This window comes from Trichechus manatus, unplaced genomic scaffold (assembly GCF_000243295.1).
Source record: "Trichechus manatus latirostris isolate Lorelei unplaced genomic scaffold, TriManLat1.0 scaffold00041, whole genome shotgun sequence".
Taxonomy (NCBI): domain Eukaryota; kingdom Metazoa; phylum Chordata; class Mammalia; order Sirenia; family Trichechidae; genus Trichechus; species Trichechus manatus.
Genome location: NW_004443977.1, coordinates 13776987 through 13796823, shown reverse-complemented (window position 1 = coordinate 13796823; position 19837 = coordinate 13776987). Strand labels below are relative to the sequence as shown.

General features: G+C 41.4%; 1 protein-coding gene across 1 annotated transcript in view; it reads right to left on the bottom strand.

The window, feature by feature from the left end:
- The window catches only part of SGPP2 (sphingosine-1-phosphate phosphatase 2), a 117774-nt gene that overhangs the window by 82740 nt on the left and 15197 nt on the right, over positions 1-19837 (bottom strand). The gene's annotated exons all lie outside the window — the stretch shown is intronic.

Below are 19837 nucleotides of genomic sequence, written 5' to 3'. Positions count from 1 at the left end.
AAGGAACGGATCTTCCTGATAACATATCCAAAGTAAGCGAGACAAAGTCTTGCAATCTTCACTTCTAAGGAGCATTCTGGCTGCATTTCTTCCAAGACAGATTTGTTCATTCTTCTGGCAGTCCATCGTATACTCACTATTCTTTGCCAACACCATAATTCAAAGGCATCAATTCTTCTTTGGTCTTCCTTATTCATTGTTCAGCTTTCACATGCATATGAGGTGATTGAAAGCATCATGGCTTGGGTCAGGTGCACTTTAAAGAGGTCTTTTGCAGCAGATTTGCCCAATGCAATGTGTCTTTTGATTTCTTGACTGCCACTTCCATGGGCATTGATTGTGGATGCAAGTAAAATGAAATCCTTGACAACTTTAATCTTCCCCGTTTATTATGATGTTGCTTATTGGTCTAGTTGTGAGGATTTTTATTTTCTTTGTGTTGAGGTGTAATCCACACTGAAGACTGTAGTCTTTGATCTTCATCAGTAGTGCTTCAGGTCCTCTTCGCTTCCAGAAAGCAAGGATGTGTCATCTGCATATTGCAGGTTGTTAACGAATCTTCCTCCAGTCTTGATGCCAAGTTCTTCTTCATACTGTCCAGCTTCTTGGATTATTTTTTCAGCATACAGAATAAGTATAGTGAAAGGATACAACCATGATGCACACCTTTCCTGATTTTAAACCACATAGTATCCCCTTGTTCTGTTCGAATGACTGCCTCTTGGTCTATGCATAGGTTCCGCATGAGCACAATTAAGTGTTCTAGAATTCCCATTCTTCGAAATGTTAGCCATGATTTGTTATGATCCATATAGTCAAATGCCTTTGCAGAGTCAATAAAACACAGGTAAACAGCTTTCTGGTATTCTCGGCTTTCAGCCAAGAACCATCTGACATCAGCGATGATATCCTGGGTTCCACGTCCTCTTCTGAATCCAGCCTGAATTTCTGGCAGTTCCCTGGTGATGTACAGCTGCAACCATTTTTTAATTATCTTCAGCAAAATTTTACTTATGCATGATATTAATGATAATGTTCAATAATTTCCGCATTGTGTCGGGTCATCTTTGGAATGGGCACAAATATGGATCTCTTCCAGTCAGTTGGCCGGGTATCTGCTTCCAAATTTCTTGGCATTGACAAGGGAGCACTTCCAGCGTTGAAACATCTCAATTGGTAACCTGAAAATTAGCCAGTGAAAATCCTATAGGTCACAACAGAATATTGTCTGATATAGTATTGGGAAGATGACTCCCCACCCCCACCCCCACCCCCAGGTTGGAGGGCACTACAATAGCGACAACAATCGACTTAAAGGTATTGAAGATCATGAAGATGGTGTAGGACTGAGCGACGCGTTTCCTTCTGTTTCACTCACAGCTGACTCATTGGCAGCTAACAGCAGCAGGCAGCAAGGCTGCAAGAGGAGACCAGCGCCAGAGAGAGCAGTCCTGAAGGCAGCAAGGCTACAAGAGGAGACCAGCGCCAGAGAGAGGAGTCCTGAGGCCATAATAAGGAGCTTGGGTTTAACATCTGAGTGACGGGAGCCACTGAAAGTGCTTCAGCCTGGAAGTGACATCATCTAAACAGCCACCACTATGCTCTCCTTAAAGAAGCCCTGGTGGCGCAGTGGTTAAGCACTCGGCTGCTAACCAAAAGGTAGGCGGTTTGAACCCACATGCCACTCCGAGGGAGAAAGATGTGGAAATCCGCTTCCAGAAAGATTATAGTCTTGGAAAGATCTACTCCATCCTATAGGGTCGCTACAAGTCAGATTCATAGTGGCAATGTGTGAGTGCTCTCATTTTTGTTCTTTCTCAATGATTTTTTTAATCTTTTTCATATTCAAGTCTATCTTACATAGAAGTCACAGTAGTGCTGTACCAGGCCCATGAAGCTCAGCCACTTCCTATATCATGCTCTTACAGGGCTTTACAAGCAACCAGGCCTCAGCCGTGAGAGTCCAATGGACCATTACGAGCCTCCCCATGCTCCCGTTTCACATCTGAAATAAAAGCTGGAAGCGCGGGGAGTCTCCATGGGCCATCACAGAAGATGCACGAAGCTTGGTTTCTGTTTTCAGCCCTGGCTTTGCCATGTGGGATCTGATGATACAGTTACTTAGCAGGAAACCACAGGAACAAAAACAGCTGGATGAAACCCAGAGAAAGTGAGTTCTTCCACAGACGGCACCCGGACGCCACAGGCTATGCAGTGGTCCACCCTGAATAAACACAAGGCTCTGGGCTCTAAAATCAGCCTTGTCACCAAGGCAAGTCACTGGAGCGCCTCATGCTTCAGATTCCTTCTCGGTACACAGGGACCGCAGGGTCTGTACCTAAGGAGGCAGAACTAGTGGCAAATAGGGTTATTCTTTCATTTCGTATAACGCAATATCCAGAAGGCGCCGTGGGGCCAGAGCAATGACACTGATACATTAGGGATGGCAGAGAAACATGGATTTGAATCCTCAATAAGGAAGGGAATCAAGCCAGGTTAAACCACCTGAGGCATCTCTGGCTGCATGTTTCACAAAGATGGCGATGACGCAGAAAGAACACAGATTTGAAGATCAGAAGAGAGAAAATATTTGGATTCCTCACAGTACTAATTTTCATTGTCTCCGGGGGTGCAATGGTTAAGTGCTCAGTTGCTAACTGAAAAGTTGGCAGTTAAAACCCACTCAGTGGCTCCACAGAAGAAAGGCCTGGCAATCTGCTTCTAAACAGATTACAGCCTAGAAAACCCAATGGGGCAGTTCAGCTCTGTCACACGGGGTTGCTATGAGTCAAAATCAACTCAACGGCACCCAACAACAAGAAGAGATTGAGGTCTATGTACTCAAAGAATCCTCCCATTGCATGACTCACAGCAGGAGCGAACACACACACACACACACACACACACACACACACACACACACACACACACACATAATGGGAATCTGCCATAGTAAGCCAGTTATAAATCTCAAGTCCTTGACACACTGTCTAAAATAGAGGCTGCTCTGATTAGAGTAACAATTTCTGCATCATCTATGTCCTTGTCCTCTAAGTGTGGTCTCCAGACCAGCAGCGTGGGCATCGTCTGGGAGCCTGTTGGAAATTCAGACTCCCAGGCCCCTCCCCAGACCAACTGTGTGTATCACTCTAAATTTTAACAAGATTCCCTGGGTGGTTTGCCTGAACATTAAAGTTTGAGAAGCACTGACTTACATCTATTGAGAAAACAAAATATTTGAATGTGCTAAGACTTTACTATTCAATTTGTAGGGAAACTATGTTAAAAACATTCTAAAGATCAAGAAGGGAGAGGGTTGACATGTTGTGGGGTTGTTAACCAATGTCATAAAACAATATGTGTACTACCGTTTAATGAGAAACTATTTGTTCTGTAAACCTTTACCTGAAGTACAATAAAAGAAAAAAAAAAAGCACTCTAAAGAATAGCCAAATCTATAGAGACAAAAAGTAGATTAATGGTTGCCTAGGGGCTAGGGGTGAGTGGAAAGAAAAGGGGAATGACTGCAAATTGGTTTAGGTTTCTTTGTGGGGTCATGAAAATGTTCTAAAATTGATAATGGTGATGATTGCAAGGCTCTTGGAACATACTGGTGGTGGTGGTGGATGCCATCAAGTCGATCTCGACTCATTGTGACCCCATGTGACAGAGCAGAACTGACTCATAGAGTTTTCTAAGCTGTGATCTTTATGAGTCTAGATTACCAGCTCTTTCTCCTGCAGAGCCACTGGGTGGGTTTGAACCACCAAACTTTCAGTTAGCAGCCAAGCATTTAACCATTGTACCACCAGGGTTTCTTGGGAAAATACTAAAAATGATTTAAATAGGTGAATATGGTATGAGAGTTATATCACAATAAATCTGTAACATAAAACAAAAAAGCAATCAAGAACCTCAGAAATATTGTACCGAAAACATCTGACTTCCGACTGCAGAAGAAACCACCTGCAGAACCACATCCTGAAGAATAACTCCAGTAAGTGACTGCTCTGTTGTCCTAGCTTGGTAAAGTTTAAGGGAAATGTTAGGGAAGAGAATTTCTTTCAATACAAAGGCACTGAAATGGTCACTGCTCCTAAAACATAAGACATTCAGTGCCACCCTTAGGCCCAGGCAACCAGAGCCCACACCATGGGCTCCGTGATTCAGATGCCCTCCTCTGACCCTCCTCCAGCCATATGCCTTCCCATGGACCAAGGGAACATGCCCAATCTTCTAGATCATGTTCCAGGCACCTGGGACTCCAGCATTCCTTGGGCAAAAGCCCAGTCCTGTATGTGGGGCGTGCACAGGTCTCTTCCCCACGTCTGTCTCCCCTAGGGTGGACTATAGCACCAGTGTCATGGATTATGTCCCCCCAAAAAATGCGTGTATCAATTTGGCTAGGCCATGATTCCCAGAATTGTGTGGTTGTCCTCCATTTTGTGATTGTAATTTTCTGTTAAAGAGGATTACGGTGGGATTATAACACCACCTTTACCCAGGTCACATCCCTGATTCAATGTAAAGGGAGTTTCCCTAGGGTGTGGCCTGCACCACCTTTTGTCTTACAAGAGATAAAAGGAAAGGGAAGCAGAGAATTGGGGATCTCATACCACCAAGAAAGCAGTGCGGGAGCAGAGTGCTGCGCAGGGAAGTTCCTAGTCCAGAGGAAGATTGATGACAACGAGGACCTTCCTCCAGTGCCAACAGAGAGAAAGCCTTCTCCTGGAGCTGACACCCTGAATTTGAACATGTAGCCTACTAGACTGTGAGAAATAAATTTCTCTTTGTTAAAGCCATCCACTTGAGGTATTTCTGTTACAGCAGCACTAGATGACTAAGACAACCAGCACACACTCCCCTAGACTCTTGGCCAAGCGATGGTGTTTGCAGAGAATGTAGACAGAGTCTACGCACATGGGCTGGGGAGTTCCTTGTGCACAAGAAACTTCTTGAGGGGCAACAATCTGGCTCCCCAACTTTGCCATATTCCAGTATGGAACTCTGGGTAGTCTTGAGCAAAGACTAAATTGGAATCTGGCTTTCCAGGTCACATGAAGATATATCTGTCAAGTTTGGAGGTCAAAACATTATATTTAATGTTTTGTTAGCTGCAAATATAATTTTTCAATATCTTGACCTATGGAATTTGTATTTCCATTTACACTTGCCCTAAAACCTGAAACTTTAGAGGTCAGCTGGATTGCTTTTTTCTTCTAAGTTTATCAAGCAATAAGTAAATATTTTTGGTCTTCTCCTCAACGTGATGTATTTTATGAGTAAATATTGATTATTCATTAAAGGTCATCTCATCTTTTCATAACTCTGTACTTAATAAATACCAAGGATTAATCCTTCCTCCATAACAGTACAGGAAGTTTTGGAACAAAAAGCATCTTAAGTATGTTTGCCTTGATACATGTCTCCAATTTGCAAAACAGGGTATTAAAAAAAGAAAAGAAAAAAACAGGAAATGAAGAACAATGGGAAAAAAGACACTGAATATTTTACAATGTTAATAAAGTTTAAGACTCCTCTTGGGTGACTTTTCTCCTGAAGGATGCAACAGCAAATCCTCTAGAAAACAATGCAAGCCTCTGGAGACTCTTGTTCTTTTTGTTTAATAACAGAAAAAGCGTAAATGGAACTTTGGGGAGGGGAAGAATTCAATGAGTTTAACCATGAGAGGTTGGTGTCTTTCATGGCTCTTTGATTCTTTTTAACTCCGAGTTTGGTGACAGCATCCCACAGAAGTGATTTTGTCTTTATCATCACATGCTACCCACAACTTGACCCTTTCATGCCCTCTCAAAATATCCTGCTTTTGGAATTATTTTTATTCTTTGTGATTTGCGAAGCCGAGGCCAAGCTCGCAACTTTCCTCTACCCTCCTGTGAGCATCCAGATGTCACCCATGCCTGGTGCCAACAGGGTTTCCTCCCACTCAAATATATTTCCAGAACACACCATCCCTTATGCCTTCCCCGTCATCTGGATTCCTTGTGGGAACTCTCTAGCTTTTTCTTTGTAGTGAGGATTAGATTTAAATGCAACAATTTGTATAGCATATGCTCCAAAATTTCAATCATTTTGGATGCTGGGGAGGTAGGGAAGATGGGAAAAGTGATCTCAGATAAGACTGGGAATTTGTAAGTTGCCACACAGCGCCACTGTCCAATATGGTAGCCATATGGTGGGCTATTTTAAGTTTAAATTAATTAAAAGTAAAGAAAATAAAAAATGGAGTTTCTCAGTCAAACTAATCACATTCCCATTGCTCAACAGACACATGTGGCTAGCGACTACCACTGGACAAAGACAGAACATTTCCATCATCACAGAAAGTTCTACTGGACGTGCTGAATGCCAGACTCTTAATGTTTTCTCTGTAGACCCAGGGAAGCCTTCTCTTACTCACTTTGCTGTTGGTACTATGATTTACTATACTGTCACGTTTTTGCAACTTAAATCAAATTATTCTTAAATCCTTAAAATACATAGTAGGGATAGTTGCACAACTTTGTGAATATATTAAAAACCACTGAATTGTACATTAAACAAGGGTGAATTTTATGGTATGTGAATCGTATCTCAGTTAAAAAAGAAAGTAAAGCCCATTTTGTCAAATATCAAGTAATAATTTCCTTTACTTTTTGTGCCCTTGTAATACTACCAATATAATTTTCTAAAATTGGAAACTGAGGTACAAAGCTGCTAAGAGACTGCTTGTTGTTGTTGTTAGGTGCTGTCAAGTCTGTTCCAACTCATAGCAACCCTGTGTACAACAGAATGAAACACTGCCTAGTCCTGTGCCATCCTCACAATTGTTATGCTGGAACCCACTGTTGCAGCCACTCTGTCAATCCACCTCATTGAGGGTCTTCTGTTCCCCAGGGAACAGAATAAGAGACTACAGTCGATGGCAAAGCCTAGCACGCATCTGATTCTTTATCTTGGATTAGGAAAGGAGGGTCAGAATCAAGAAAACCAAAGACCCAAGGGAGCAAATGGTCCATGGGACTGGTGGATCACATGCACCACAGCCTATACCACCCCAATATCAGAAGAATTAGATGGTGGCCGGCTACCACTACCAACCGCTCTGACTGGGATTGGGATCACAACGGAATGCCCTGGACTGAGTGGGAGAAAAATTGCAGAATGAAAAATCAAATTCAAGAGGAAGACCAGACTTACTGGTCTGACAGAGACTGGAGGAACCTCCGAGACTATGGCCCTAATACACCCTTCTGAACTGGAACTGAAACCATTCCCGGAGACCACCCTCCAGTCAAACCATAGACAGGCCCATAAAATAAACAGTAACACCCAAGACGAACGTGCTCCTTAGAACAAGCAATTATACAAGATCAAAAGGGCAACATTTGCACAAGAGCAAAGATGAGAAGGCAGGAAGGGATAGCAATTCAGGACAAAAGGAAACTGGGAACCTAGGACGGAAATGGGGGGAGTGCTGGCGCACTGTGGGGAATGAAACCAATGTCATGGAACACTATATTTACAAACTATCGAATGGGAAACTAAATTGCTCTGTAAACTTTCACCTAGTGCAAAATAAAAAAAATTTTAAAAGAAGGGTCAGTTGTACCTGGAAACCCCAGCCAGGCTGGCTGTTGTTCACCAGACAGTCCGGGGCTCATCAGCCCTTTGGACTATACAACTTCCGGTTCTAAGTCGGCCACCTTAAGTTTGGCGTAAGAGTTAGCCCTTTGGGCACATCGAAATAATTCTTTTTGCAAACTTTCGAGATTAGACAAAGTGGCAGCTGAAGAGTGTGTCATGCCCAATCAGAGGTGTCTTCTGGAAGATTAGCATGACTTTCAAAGTATTCATTATCAGTGGGATAAGAAATAGGTTTTTTTTAAGTCACATGAAGAAAATAAACCAATCATTTTACAGGGAACTTTCTTTCAAAATATCCACCAGATATTAGACTTAATTGATTTCACAGGTACTTGTCTTAGTCATCTAGTGCTGCTATAACAGAAATACCACAAGTGGATGGCTTTAATAAAGAGAAATTTATTCTCTCACAGTCTAGTAGGCTAGAAATTCAAATTCTCAGTGCCAGCTCCAGGGGAAGGCTTTCTTTGGCAGCTCTGGAGGAAGGTCCTCGTCATCAGTCTTCCCTTGGTCTGGGAGCTTCTCAGCGCAGGAACCTCAGGCCCAGAGAAGGTGCTCTGCTCCCAGCACTGCTTTCTTGGTCATATGAGGTTCCCAACTCTCTGCTTGCTTCCCTTTCCTTTTATCTCTTGTAAGATAAAAGGTGGTACAGGCCACACCCTAGGGAAACTTCCTTTACATTGGATCAGGGACTTGACCTTAGTAAGGGTGTTACAATCCCACCCTAATCCTTTTTAACATAAAATTATAATCACAAAATGGAGGACAACCACACAATACTGGGAATCATGGCCCAGCCAAATCGATACACATTTTGGGGGACATAATTCAATCCATAACAGTACTCTAAAAATTGCTTCTGGAAAGTCTTGTTTTTGTGTGTGTATGTGTATGTTTAAGTCTCTAACTCCAACTTTTTCTTCTTGTCTCTTTTCATTCTTTGTTACTTCTCACCAAAACTGAAGAAACGGTGGAGGCAGGGCAGGGAGGAGTACTGGAATTCCAATTAATTGGGAAAACAAGAATTAGAATGTATATGCATTTGGCCAAAATGCATTTTCTACATTACCAAGGAAATATACAAAGGGGTTAATATTTATAAATCAATATGAAGTAAAGCTTATCTGACAGGGATCACTATAGAGGGTCCTGGACAGAGCTGGAAAAATGTAGAACAAAATTCAAACTCATAAAAAAAGACCAGACTTACTGGTCTGACAAAGACTGGAGAAGCCCCAAGAGTACAGCTCCCAGACACCCTTTTAACTCAGTACTGCAGTCACTCCCAAGGTTTACCCTTTAGCCAAAGATTAGACAGGCCCATAAAACAAACAATAATACAGGTAGCTCAACACATGTACCAGACTAAATGGGCACACCAGCGCAGGAGCAAGGACGAGAAGGCGGGGGGTGGGGGTGGGGGGCGGAAAGCCATACGAGTGGAAAGGGAAAACCCAGGGTTGAGAAGGGGAGAGAGTTGACACGTCATGGGGTTGGCAACCAGTGTCACAAAACAATATGTGTATTAAAGAAAAAAAGGAAAGGAAATAAATATGAAGCAAAGCTTAAAAGGTTAAAGAAAGAAACCTGTCACCTGATTCATCCAGAGAACTCTGGAAACCCCAGGCAAGCCCCAGGGAACAGAATCTACCCATTGCTGTCTTTCGACACTATAGGACAGAGTAGAACTACCCCATAGGGTTTCCAAGGAGTGGCTAGTAAATTCGAATTGCTGACCTTTTGGTTAGCAGCCAAAGCTCGAGTAGCTCTTAACCACTGCGCCTCCAGGACTCCGGGGAACAGAATGAGCCTGGAGAAATACTTTCATCAGAAACTGAGTTCTGAGGCACACAGGAAAGCCAGAGAGGTGACGTTTTTCTCCTTCCTGTCCTTCTCAAACATGACAAAAGCCTGGCATCTTCTGTTCCCTCCAGGAGTTAGGCTGGGGTAGCAGGGCAGACATGCCAAAAGAGTGAGAACCCTCCTCCCAGTTCCTATGAATACCGGGCTAAATATAGGTGTAGTTACCCTCTTTCCCCTAAATACAGCTTTCTGTTTAAGGGAATGGCACCATCAGTCGGTAATTTGATTTCCACTTTACTCATTATAATGTAAATTCTGGCTGAATCGGACCACTACCGGCCTTTGGAGAAGGAATCTGTCTGCTTGCCTGAGGATAACAGTTGTTTTAGCCTTGGCTCTACCCAGCTGATTTCAAACTAATGATATTTGTGGGAAACAGCAGCTTATATAACTAAGCATAAGAAGGAAAGAGAAAAGAAAAAAAGATGTCTGAGACATTTTCACAAATGCCTATACTACTGTTAAGAGAGCTTGACCGATGTTAAGCCATTAAGCCATTAGTCTTGACGGCAGACTCTTTAAGCCGCCGGGTGCAAACGAGACATTGGTTTACTATGGATGGATGCTATCCAGGCAATTGCTAATGTCATCTCCAACTGCTGGCATGGTTTGCTATTAAACAATATGGGATGCTGGAGCAACAAGGGAGCGCTCTCCGAATCTCTGCGGAGGCAGGCATTTTTGGTGTTATAGGAGAGAACACCGTTTGTATGTTATATTCTTGTTTTTCTCATACAGGTAAATTACTACTTTTCAACTGAAGCATATGAATATTTGATTATTTTTGATCTACAAAATGGCAGTTTCTTGTGGTTCAACCTATAAATGTTGAGGTTCTAAGTTTAAAAGCCACCACCCGTCTGTCAGTTTGTCATACTATGTTGCTTTGTGTATTGCTATAATGCTGGAAGCTATGTCACCAGTGTTTCAAATACCAGCAGAGTCAGCCTGATGGAATGTTTCAGCAAAGCTTCCAGACTAAGACACCAGGAAGAAAACTCTATTTCTAAAAACGAATCAATGAAAACCCTATGGATCACAACAGAATATTGTTCAACCTGCTTGCTTTGGACACATCATTTGGAAAGATCAGTCGCTGGAGGACATTACGTTTGGTGAAGCAGAGGGCCAGCGAGGGCAAGGGTGATCCTCAGTGAGACGGATTAGCACAACAGCCACACAGACGCACTCAAACATGCTGGTGATTGTGAGGATGATGCAGGACTGGGCAAAGTTTCATTCTGTCATACATAAGGTTGCCATGAGTTGGAGTCAATGCAATCGTAGCTAACAACAACAATTTAAAAAAAGGAATTCTGCTGCCTCAAGTCCATGTTTGAACTTTGGAGAGATACTTATCCTTTTCATTGTCAACAAGGCCAACATGACCGCGTACATCAGAGGTTGCAAACCAGCACTTGGCACACTAAATATGACCCACAGATATGTCCCTTTTGGCCCACACAGGACTTTTTTTTTCTTAATTAGTTGCTAGCATTTTAAACTCCCCAGATTTCCAATCCCTTCTGAAAATCAAAGCCTGGCCACAGTAGGCATCTCCAAAAGGATCCGTGATAAGAACTGGCACTGAGTAACGGCTGCCCCCATTGGAATGGGGTATGTGTTCTCCCTTCACCCTAAAGTCCTAAACCTGACCATTTTTTTTTCCTTTTCCTTTTTAATTGTGGTAAATACATATGTAGCAAAACATTCGCCATTTCAATATTCCTCACATGTACAATTTAGTGACGTTAACTGTGATCATCCTGTTGTGCAACCATCATCACTATCTGTTTCCAAATGTTTCCATCACCCTTAACAGAATCTCAGTGTAAATCTGACCATTTCTGTATCTCACCTGGCCCAGGTAGGCTTTTCAATCCTAGGTTAACTAAGCCAGTTTGTACTTCTGTGTCCTCCCTTGGAATACCAAGGCCTGTTGTCAAAGTATCAAAAACCTGGATGGCATTCTCACAGGCTAACTTGTATCCTTCCTCCCTTCTCTGCACACCAGCCTCCCCATCCCCAGTCTTTCAGATAAGGTTCACTTGGTTACGAGCACAACATGGGTAGAACTGAAGACAGACAGGACAGAGAGAACAGCCGGAAGGCAGCGTCTGTAGTCATCTCACAAACAACATGTTTTCAAAATCTCCAAAGACAGGAATTCTACAACCTCTCTCTGTAATCCAGTCCCAGTGCTGGGCAACCTTCACTGTCAGGAAATTCTGTCATAAATAACCCAAATCCTTCACACAGCTTAAACCCATTTCCTCTGACTCTCTGCTCACTGGAGATGCGGAACAGCTGGTCACCGGTCTCTGTACCAAGTTCTTTGTCATCTGCATGATTGGATCCTGGCTCTGGACCACTGTCATAATTAGGAGTCTGTCCAGTTCCATATTGTGCTGTCTGCAAAAGCATGTAAAATGGGAAGATAAAACTCTGAGCCTGCTGAGCTTCAGAAATGTGCCATCGGGGAACCCCATCCCTCATCACGTCACCAGGCTGTTCCCAGTTCATAAGCCATGAGTGCAAGATTTCTGCATGGAAAAAAAAAAAAAAAAACACGTTTTTCTGAGGCTAATTCTGTAATGCGAGCATAACATCAAATGATACAAAGGTTCTCTAAATGCCACCAACGAAAACAATAAACAGAGTTAGAATTTATTGAGCGCTTACCATGCTTCCATTACCTGCATTATTATTATTTTGTAATTATTTTATCTTTACTGGAAAATAACACGCACTCACAATGTTTTTATTTCATAATGTTCTTATTCCCAAGTATTCTTCCCTGCCCTACCCCCTACTTAATGTCATTTGCCTCACAGTTTCTGCTTATGTGGAAATAAGACACATGATTCTATTCTGGTTTTCCAAAGGGAGGAACTAAAGCTAAACGCTTTAAGTCTAATTATTGGGCCAAAGTAGGAACTATAAAAAAAAAATGAAAAAAAAACCCATTGCTGTGGATCCTGACTCACAGCAACTCTACAGGACAAAGTAGAACTTCTCCATAGGGTTTCCAAGGCTGAAATCTTTACAGAAGCAGATTGTCACATCTTTCTCCCACCCAGAGGCTGGTGGGTTCAAACAATTGACCTTTCAGTTAACAGCCAGCCAATTGCTTTAACCACTGCACCGCTAGTACTTAATATTATATGCTAGTCCAGTGTTTCTTAACAGGGATAGTATTGCCCTTTGTGCAAAGATCCCCCCTCCCCATTACCTGCATTATTGAAGTACTCTTCACAAGAACACTCTGTGGCAGGAATTATGATTCATCCCATTTTGCAGGTGAGGAAACAGAGCCTCTTAGAGGCTAACTTGCCTATATTCATACACCTCACTTCAGATTCCACAGCCTGTGCTCTCTCAAACATCTCTCCACTCTGCACATAACCAGGGGCCACTGAGTGCCATGCAGCTCATGACATGCTAGAATACAGTCTTGTTTCAACAATCACACTCGGCTAGCAAAGGCTAGGAAGTTGTGGTACAAATTAGGTGCTGGGAACTTTGACATAGTTCAAAGGTAAAATTAAAAAGAGCTTTACGACCTTGAGATTGAATCCTTCTCACAGAGAGTCCTTCATGAGACCCTGGACCTTTGTGAGACCTTGGGTCTCCACTTAGATGACGACATTAAATGCTCCCCCAACTCCCAGATGTATGACACATTCCCAAGCATGTGCTTTGGAGTCTAACCTGGGTCAGAAGTCAGGCAATGCCAAAACCATCTGGTCACTTTGGGTGCCAGCCTGCCTCAGTGTCCTTGGCAGTAAAATGGTAACAGCAGAAGCTGCTTACGGTGCTATTATTGGCACACCCTCTTCCCCTCACTCTCTATCCCTTTGTCCTGCTATACATTTCCTTACTGCACTTACACCCACTGGCGACTCTATGGGAGAAAAGACCTGGTCATGTGCTCCCATAAAGATTACAGCCCAGGAAACCCTACGGGGCAGTTCTACTCTGTCACACAGTGTCACTATGAGTTGGAATCAGCATGACACAATGACAATGCACTATATGACATTATTTATTCATTTCTCTGATTATTGTTTTGCCTCCTTCACTGGCCTGGAAGCTTAACAGGAAGTAGCTTGGCTTGTTTTACTCACCACTGGGTTGCTGAGAGTCAGAACCGACTTGATGGCAAAGGGCTTTTGGGTATACCCAGTGCTAGCCCAGTGCCTGGCATATAGTAGGCACTCAATAAATATTTGTGAAATGGCTAAATTATCATTAAAAATAAGTTGCTACTGAGTCGATTCTGACTCATGGTGGAAACCCCATGTGTGTCAGAGTAGAACTGTACTCCATAGGGCTTTCAAGGGCTGATTTTACAGAAGTAGATTACCAGGCCTTTCTTCTAAGAAATTACCATTTGGAGGATTAAATGAAACCACCTATGCAAAATTCTAATAAAGATTAGCTCTTCCTGCTTGTTATTAGATCTTTCTTCTTCAACCTGAGTAATCTTTAACTTTGTTTTAAGTGCAATCTGCTTTATCAACCAATAATCACCCCAATCTTCCCTTCTATGGTGGAGTCTTGGCCTGGATACAAAGGTGCCTAGCTGCCTATAGCAATACCCCTGAATGCCCTAGTAACTCAGTTTTTCAAAGCATAGCATCATAGGCACTATTAATTGCTTACTAGGTACCCACCCACACCTTTTGGCAGGGGAAGGGAAGAGGAAAATCACCGCAAAATAAGCAAGTACAAAGGTGCCTAGGTGGCACAAATGGCTTGCACTTGGCTGGTAACGAAAAGGTTCAAACCTACCCAGTAGTACCTCAGAAGAAAGGCCTGGTGATCTACTTCTGTAAAGATTACAAGCCAAGAAAACCCTATGAAATAGTTCTACTCTCTAACACATGGGGTCTCCTAAGTCACAAAGCAAGAACAGGAACAAAATCAATAATAAGCTAGTACAAAAAGTCTATTAGATATTATTTTTATAATGTCTGCTAAGTACTAATATTGCTATTGATTATATCATGAAAAAGACTGACTTTATTCCACAAATGGCAGATTGATGCAACAGAAAAATTTCTATTAACTTGCCCTTTTACTGGATTAAAGGATAAAAAACATGATTCTCTCAATGGGTACAGAAAAAAAATGCAATGAAATTCAATCACAATTCAGAATAATACTGCTTAACAAATAAGCTCTCGAAGGGGAAAAAAACCACTCCATCGAATATTCTACTCTATGGTTAAATGTTAAAAGCATTGCCTTAAAATCAAGAACAAAAAAAGAATGTTTGCTAACACCACTTCTACTCAACATTATACTGGAGGTCCTTGCCTGTGCAGTAAGGTAGAAAAATGAAACGTTCAAGAACTGAAAAGGAAGAAACAAAAACTGCTATTTGATTGTTTTCATAGCAAACCCAAAAAAATAAGAGACAAGTTGTTAGAATAAATTTTAGCAAAGTTACCAATCAATATACAAAAGTTAATTGGATTCCAACACACCAATAGAAAGCAATTAGAAAATAAAAATTTTAAATGTTTTAATAGTAACAAAAATATAAGGTATCTAGGAATAAATATAGCAAAAGAGGTACAAGACTTTATGGAGAAAATTATAAAACTCTACTGAGTGATACTTAAAAAGAGTTAAGTAAATGGAAGGACATACCATGTTCAGGGATAAGACTATATCATAAAGATGTCAATTATCTTAACCATTGTCATAGGGCAACATTTGTAGTAACTGTCAAATGGGAGACTATTTTGTCCTGTAAGCCTTCATCTTAAGTGAGAATAACAGCATAATTAGAAGAGCGTAGTCAATGTCACTTAAATGTGTATGTAAAAAAAATTTTTGAAATGGCGTATCTTTGGCTATGTGTATTTTCACCAAAAAAAAAAAAAAGTTGAGTATTTAGAGGGTTAAAATGTTGTGGGGTTGTTAACCAATGTCATAAAACAGCATGTGTGTTACTGTTACATGAGAAACTATCTGTTCTGTACGCCTTCACCTGAAGTACAATAAAATATTTAAAAAAAAAAAAAAAAGATGTCAATTATCCCCAAATTTATCTATAGATTTAATATAATGCCAATAAAAAATCACATAAAATCAATATAATCTACAAATTATTTTACATTTCTTTAGGAAAGTGAAAAAGTTATATTCTTAGAAACTTCATTTTTTAAGATAAGAAAGTATGGATTCATTCTAGTTTTTGAACTCAGTGAATAAAAATGGATACTTTTTCTTCCAATTAAGAGCCAGATTGAACATTTGGCAATGGATGTTGTAATGCCCCTGAACTGAATCACTTTACTTCAACCACTGTCACCACATTACCAAAAAAACAAACTCACTGCTGTCAAGTCGATTCCGACTCATAGCAACCCTATAGGACAGAGTAGAACTGCCCCATAGGGTTTCCAAGGATCGGCTGGTGGATTTGAACTGCCAACCTTTTGGTTAGCAGCTGAGCTCTTGACCACTGCACCACCAGGGCTCCACTACCATATTAAGAGGGCCAAAATCCAACACAAAACATGCCTAAGACATTGTCAGCAGATAGCTAAAACCAATTAAAATTGTCTGGACCCACAACAATAAAAAGAGATCTTCTAAAGCAACTTTTAAACAAATAAACAAAAATACTTGCCAAAAACTTACTGAGAGGTGGAGATAATAACATCTAATGTCTGCTTTTCTAAAGATCTTCCTGAGCTCTCTAATAATAATTTTTTTGGCCAAGAAAAGAGATGTTTTTGAGGCCAAAGTCTTTTAGTGCATTAAGAAAATTCCCATTAGTGCAGAAGAACATTATGTAATCTAAGCTCTTCGCATTTTGTGTGGTTGTTTGGACAGAGTAGGAAAAGGTATACTATAATTTCATGTGGAGTCTTTATGCAGAGACAGAGAGAGTACCACTTTGTTTAGTTTCAGAAGGCTACTGGAGTACTTCACATGGTTTAAAACATATTCCCTCAAGATAAAAATCATAACCAATACAGCTGGTATTTGAGAGTTTGTTATGAAGATGTCAAAGCTAATGTTTAAAAATTCTAATATGGAACAATGTTAATAATCTTAGTAACTATCTATTCCTCAAAAGTACAAAGCATTCTCATAGGATTTTTTTTTCTAAACTATTACCTTTTAAAGAAAAATACAGAAAAGCATGAATAAAAAATAAAAACCACTTGCAACCCCAAAGCTCAGAGAGAACCACTAGTAACACTGCAATATTCATCATCCTAGACCCTTTTAAAAAATATATTCAAATATATGCTCATTGAGTTTTAAAATTCTGTTTTTAATCTGTTTGTCTGTTGTTGTTGAACAATATATCATGGATGTCTTTTCACATGTAGAAATACATGGAATTTTAATGACTTTCCTGATTTCCTTCGGATATTGTCATTAAGATTTCCCTTTGTAGAACACAGATAAAAATCTTCATTAATAGATACTTGATAAATATTTTCTAACGATGAAAACTACTTGTGGGAGAAGAACATAAATCTAACAATTAAATAGAAAGATATAATGAATGGGCTACCACTTGGAAAATGGATACTGCTGACCTCGAGACTAAAAAAAGCAGCCACTGAAGTATGAGTTAGGAGTCCCCGGGAGATACAAACAGTTAATGTGTTCAGCTGCTAACTGAAAGGCTGGAGGTTCAAGTTCACCCAGAGGTGCCAAGGAAGAAAGGCCTGGTGAGCTACTTCTGAAAAATCAGCCACTGAAATCCCTATGATACACAGTTCTACTCCGACACACATGGGGTCACCAGAGTCAGAATCGACTTGGCGGCCAACTGTTAAAAAATGCGTATGTATGAGTTTGTAACTTTCTATTTAGCTCAGCTTCCCAACCATAGCTTCAACTTTTGCTGTTTGGAATACAGTTTAATTAAAGTTATCTACTTTATTTTTTAAATTTTTTATGTCTATCTGAAGAGAATGATCACTTTTACAATTTTTAATTTAAAATTAATCAGCTACTTTCAATAAAATTACACATGGACAAAGTAAACCTCAAAACTCATAAATGCTAAATACTCTCTCCTGGTTTTATTTCATTTTAGTAAACACTCTACTAGCTAAAGCCACGTGGCAGTGAGCCAAAGGAAAAAGGATAGGTGAAAAGGTGGAAATGGAGTGTAGATCTGAGACGATTCTTTTAAGATGTCTCACGGTTAAAGAAAGGCAAGAGAGCATCAGCTTCCGGGGATGGGAGGGCTGAAGGCAGATGTTCCGCCGTGGGTAAGGAGGGGGATTGAAGATTTGGGGCATGTTTGTAGACTGAGAGAGAAAAGAACAACCGGGAGAGAGACTGAAAACAAGGTATGTACATCTGACCTACTTCCAACACCAATTTGAAGTGACTTAACAACATAAAACAAACAAAAAACTTAAAAAAAGAAAACCAAAGCAAAAAATCCACAGCTGTAAAACAAGCCAGTCAAAAGTAAGGATGAATGGTTGCTTTTTTTTGACACTCAAAGGCTCCTCCGGGTTCTCGTCGGGCATGTAGCAGAGGCCAGTGAGGGTGCAGTTTACAACCAATGCCTGCGGCTCTGTAAGCAGACACAGCAGCACGGCTGACTCAAGAGGCACCTCAGAGAAAATCTCCCAGATGCCATCCTGGGCTGCATTTCCCCCCAGAGTATGTGAAGAGTGCCTACAGTAAAAGTTGTAGGGAAGCTCATGGGACTGATTTTTACAAGGCAGTATTGATTGTTTTTAAAATTTTTATTTTGAATAATCAGAGTCACAGGAAGTTGCAAAAGTAGTACAGAGAAGTTCCATATACCCTTCACCCAATTTCCCCCAAAGGTTACACCCTGCATAATTAGAAACCAGTTGCCATCCAGTGGATTGTGACTCATGGCAATCCCACGTGTGTGAGAACTGCTCCATAGGGTTTTCAGTGGTTGATTTTTTTGGAAGTTGACCACCAGGCCTTTCTTCCATGGCATGTCTGGGTGGACTCAAACCTCCAACTTTCTGGTTAGCAACCAAGCATGTTAACCATTGGCACCTCCCAGGGACTCCTACATAATTATAGGCAATATCAAAACCAGGAATTTGACATTAGTATAGTGTGAATGTATAGTTCTATGCTTTGTACCACTTGTGCAGACTCAGTAACTGTGGGGATAAATGCCATTTAAACATGGCTGTACTATTGACAACTGCAGCCCCCACAGGCCTCTATGCTGTACAGCATGTTGAGACTTGTCCCCAACATGTTGAGACTTGTCAAGATGTGTTTTCCCAAACCTATTGTCCCTTTGCTGATTGACTTGTTTACCTGAATTCCTTCTCCCTTGCCCGCATTCAAAGCCCTTTGTTTTGTTAATTGCCTTATTGATTGCTGTATTGACTATAAAATAAACTCCTGGGACTGAAGTGGGGGTCGACTCCTCAGAGTGACCCTCCTGGCCCCACTTCTCTGTAAGAGTTGTGCAGTTGGTTACCGTCTTCACTGTCCCGATTACCGTCGCCTCTGCGACAGATGGTGCCCCGTGTGAAGGATCTTCATCGAGCTTGAAATGCCCTCGCACTCCAATCCCTTCAGAAAGTGATGCGTATAGGGCGCGCGTCCATTTCAGGCTAGGATTCATAGCCCGAGAGTGGCAAGGCTTTCTGGAGGCCTTTCTGTACGCTCTCAATTCAGGCTGGGTTTTACAGCTCAAGGGCAGCGGGGCTTTCCCCGAAAGCTCCCAAGGGATTTCGGCTTCAGGCCAGGAGCTTTCCTATCATTCTTTTCTTCATTTTTCCGTTTCCTCCTCGCTATGGGGAATTCTCTTTCTCCTGAACAGCGTCAACACAAAACCCAGTTGTTGGGATTGTTAAAGGCCTCTAAGCTTAAGGTGCCAGAAAAGGCTCTTACCCAACTTCTGCTTTTAATTGAATCTGCCTGTCCATGGTATCCCCTACGAGGAAACCTTGATGTAGAAGCATGGGAACGTATTGGTAATATCATTCGTGACGTGAACATCCCAGCTTCAGTTCTCATTGCTTGGCATCACCGTCGCCTCGCTTTACAGTCCCTACAGGCAGTTCCTTCTGCTCCCTCCCCTAGTAAAGAAAATGTTTACGACCCCCCTTTTTCCATGCCTCCCAAGGCTGATCTCTCTCAACATGAGTCTCTTATAGAAAGATGTTTGCGAGAGGGCCGTGAGAAAGAGGGGCTTTCTGCGTATCCTGTCATTCGGGGATCAGGACTGCCCCGTCACGATGGCCTTGATTTTCAAGTTTTTAAAGAACTCCGTGAAAGTATGATAAAAAACTGTTTACAGTCTTCTTTACAAGGGGATATGTAAAAGCTA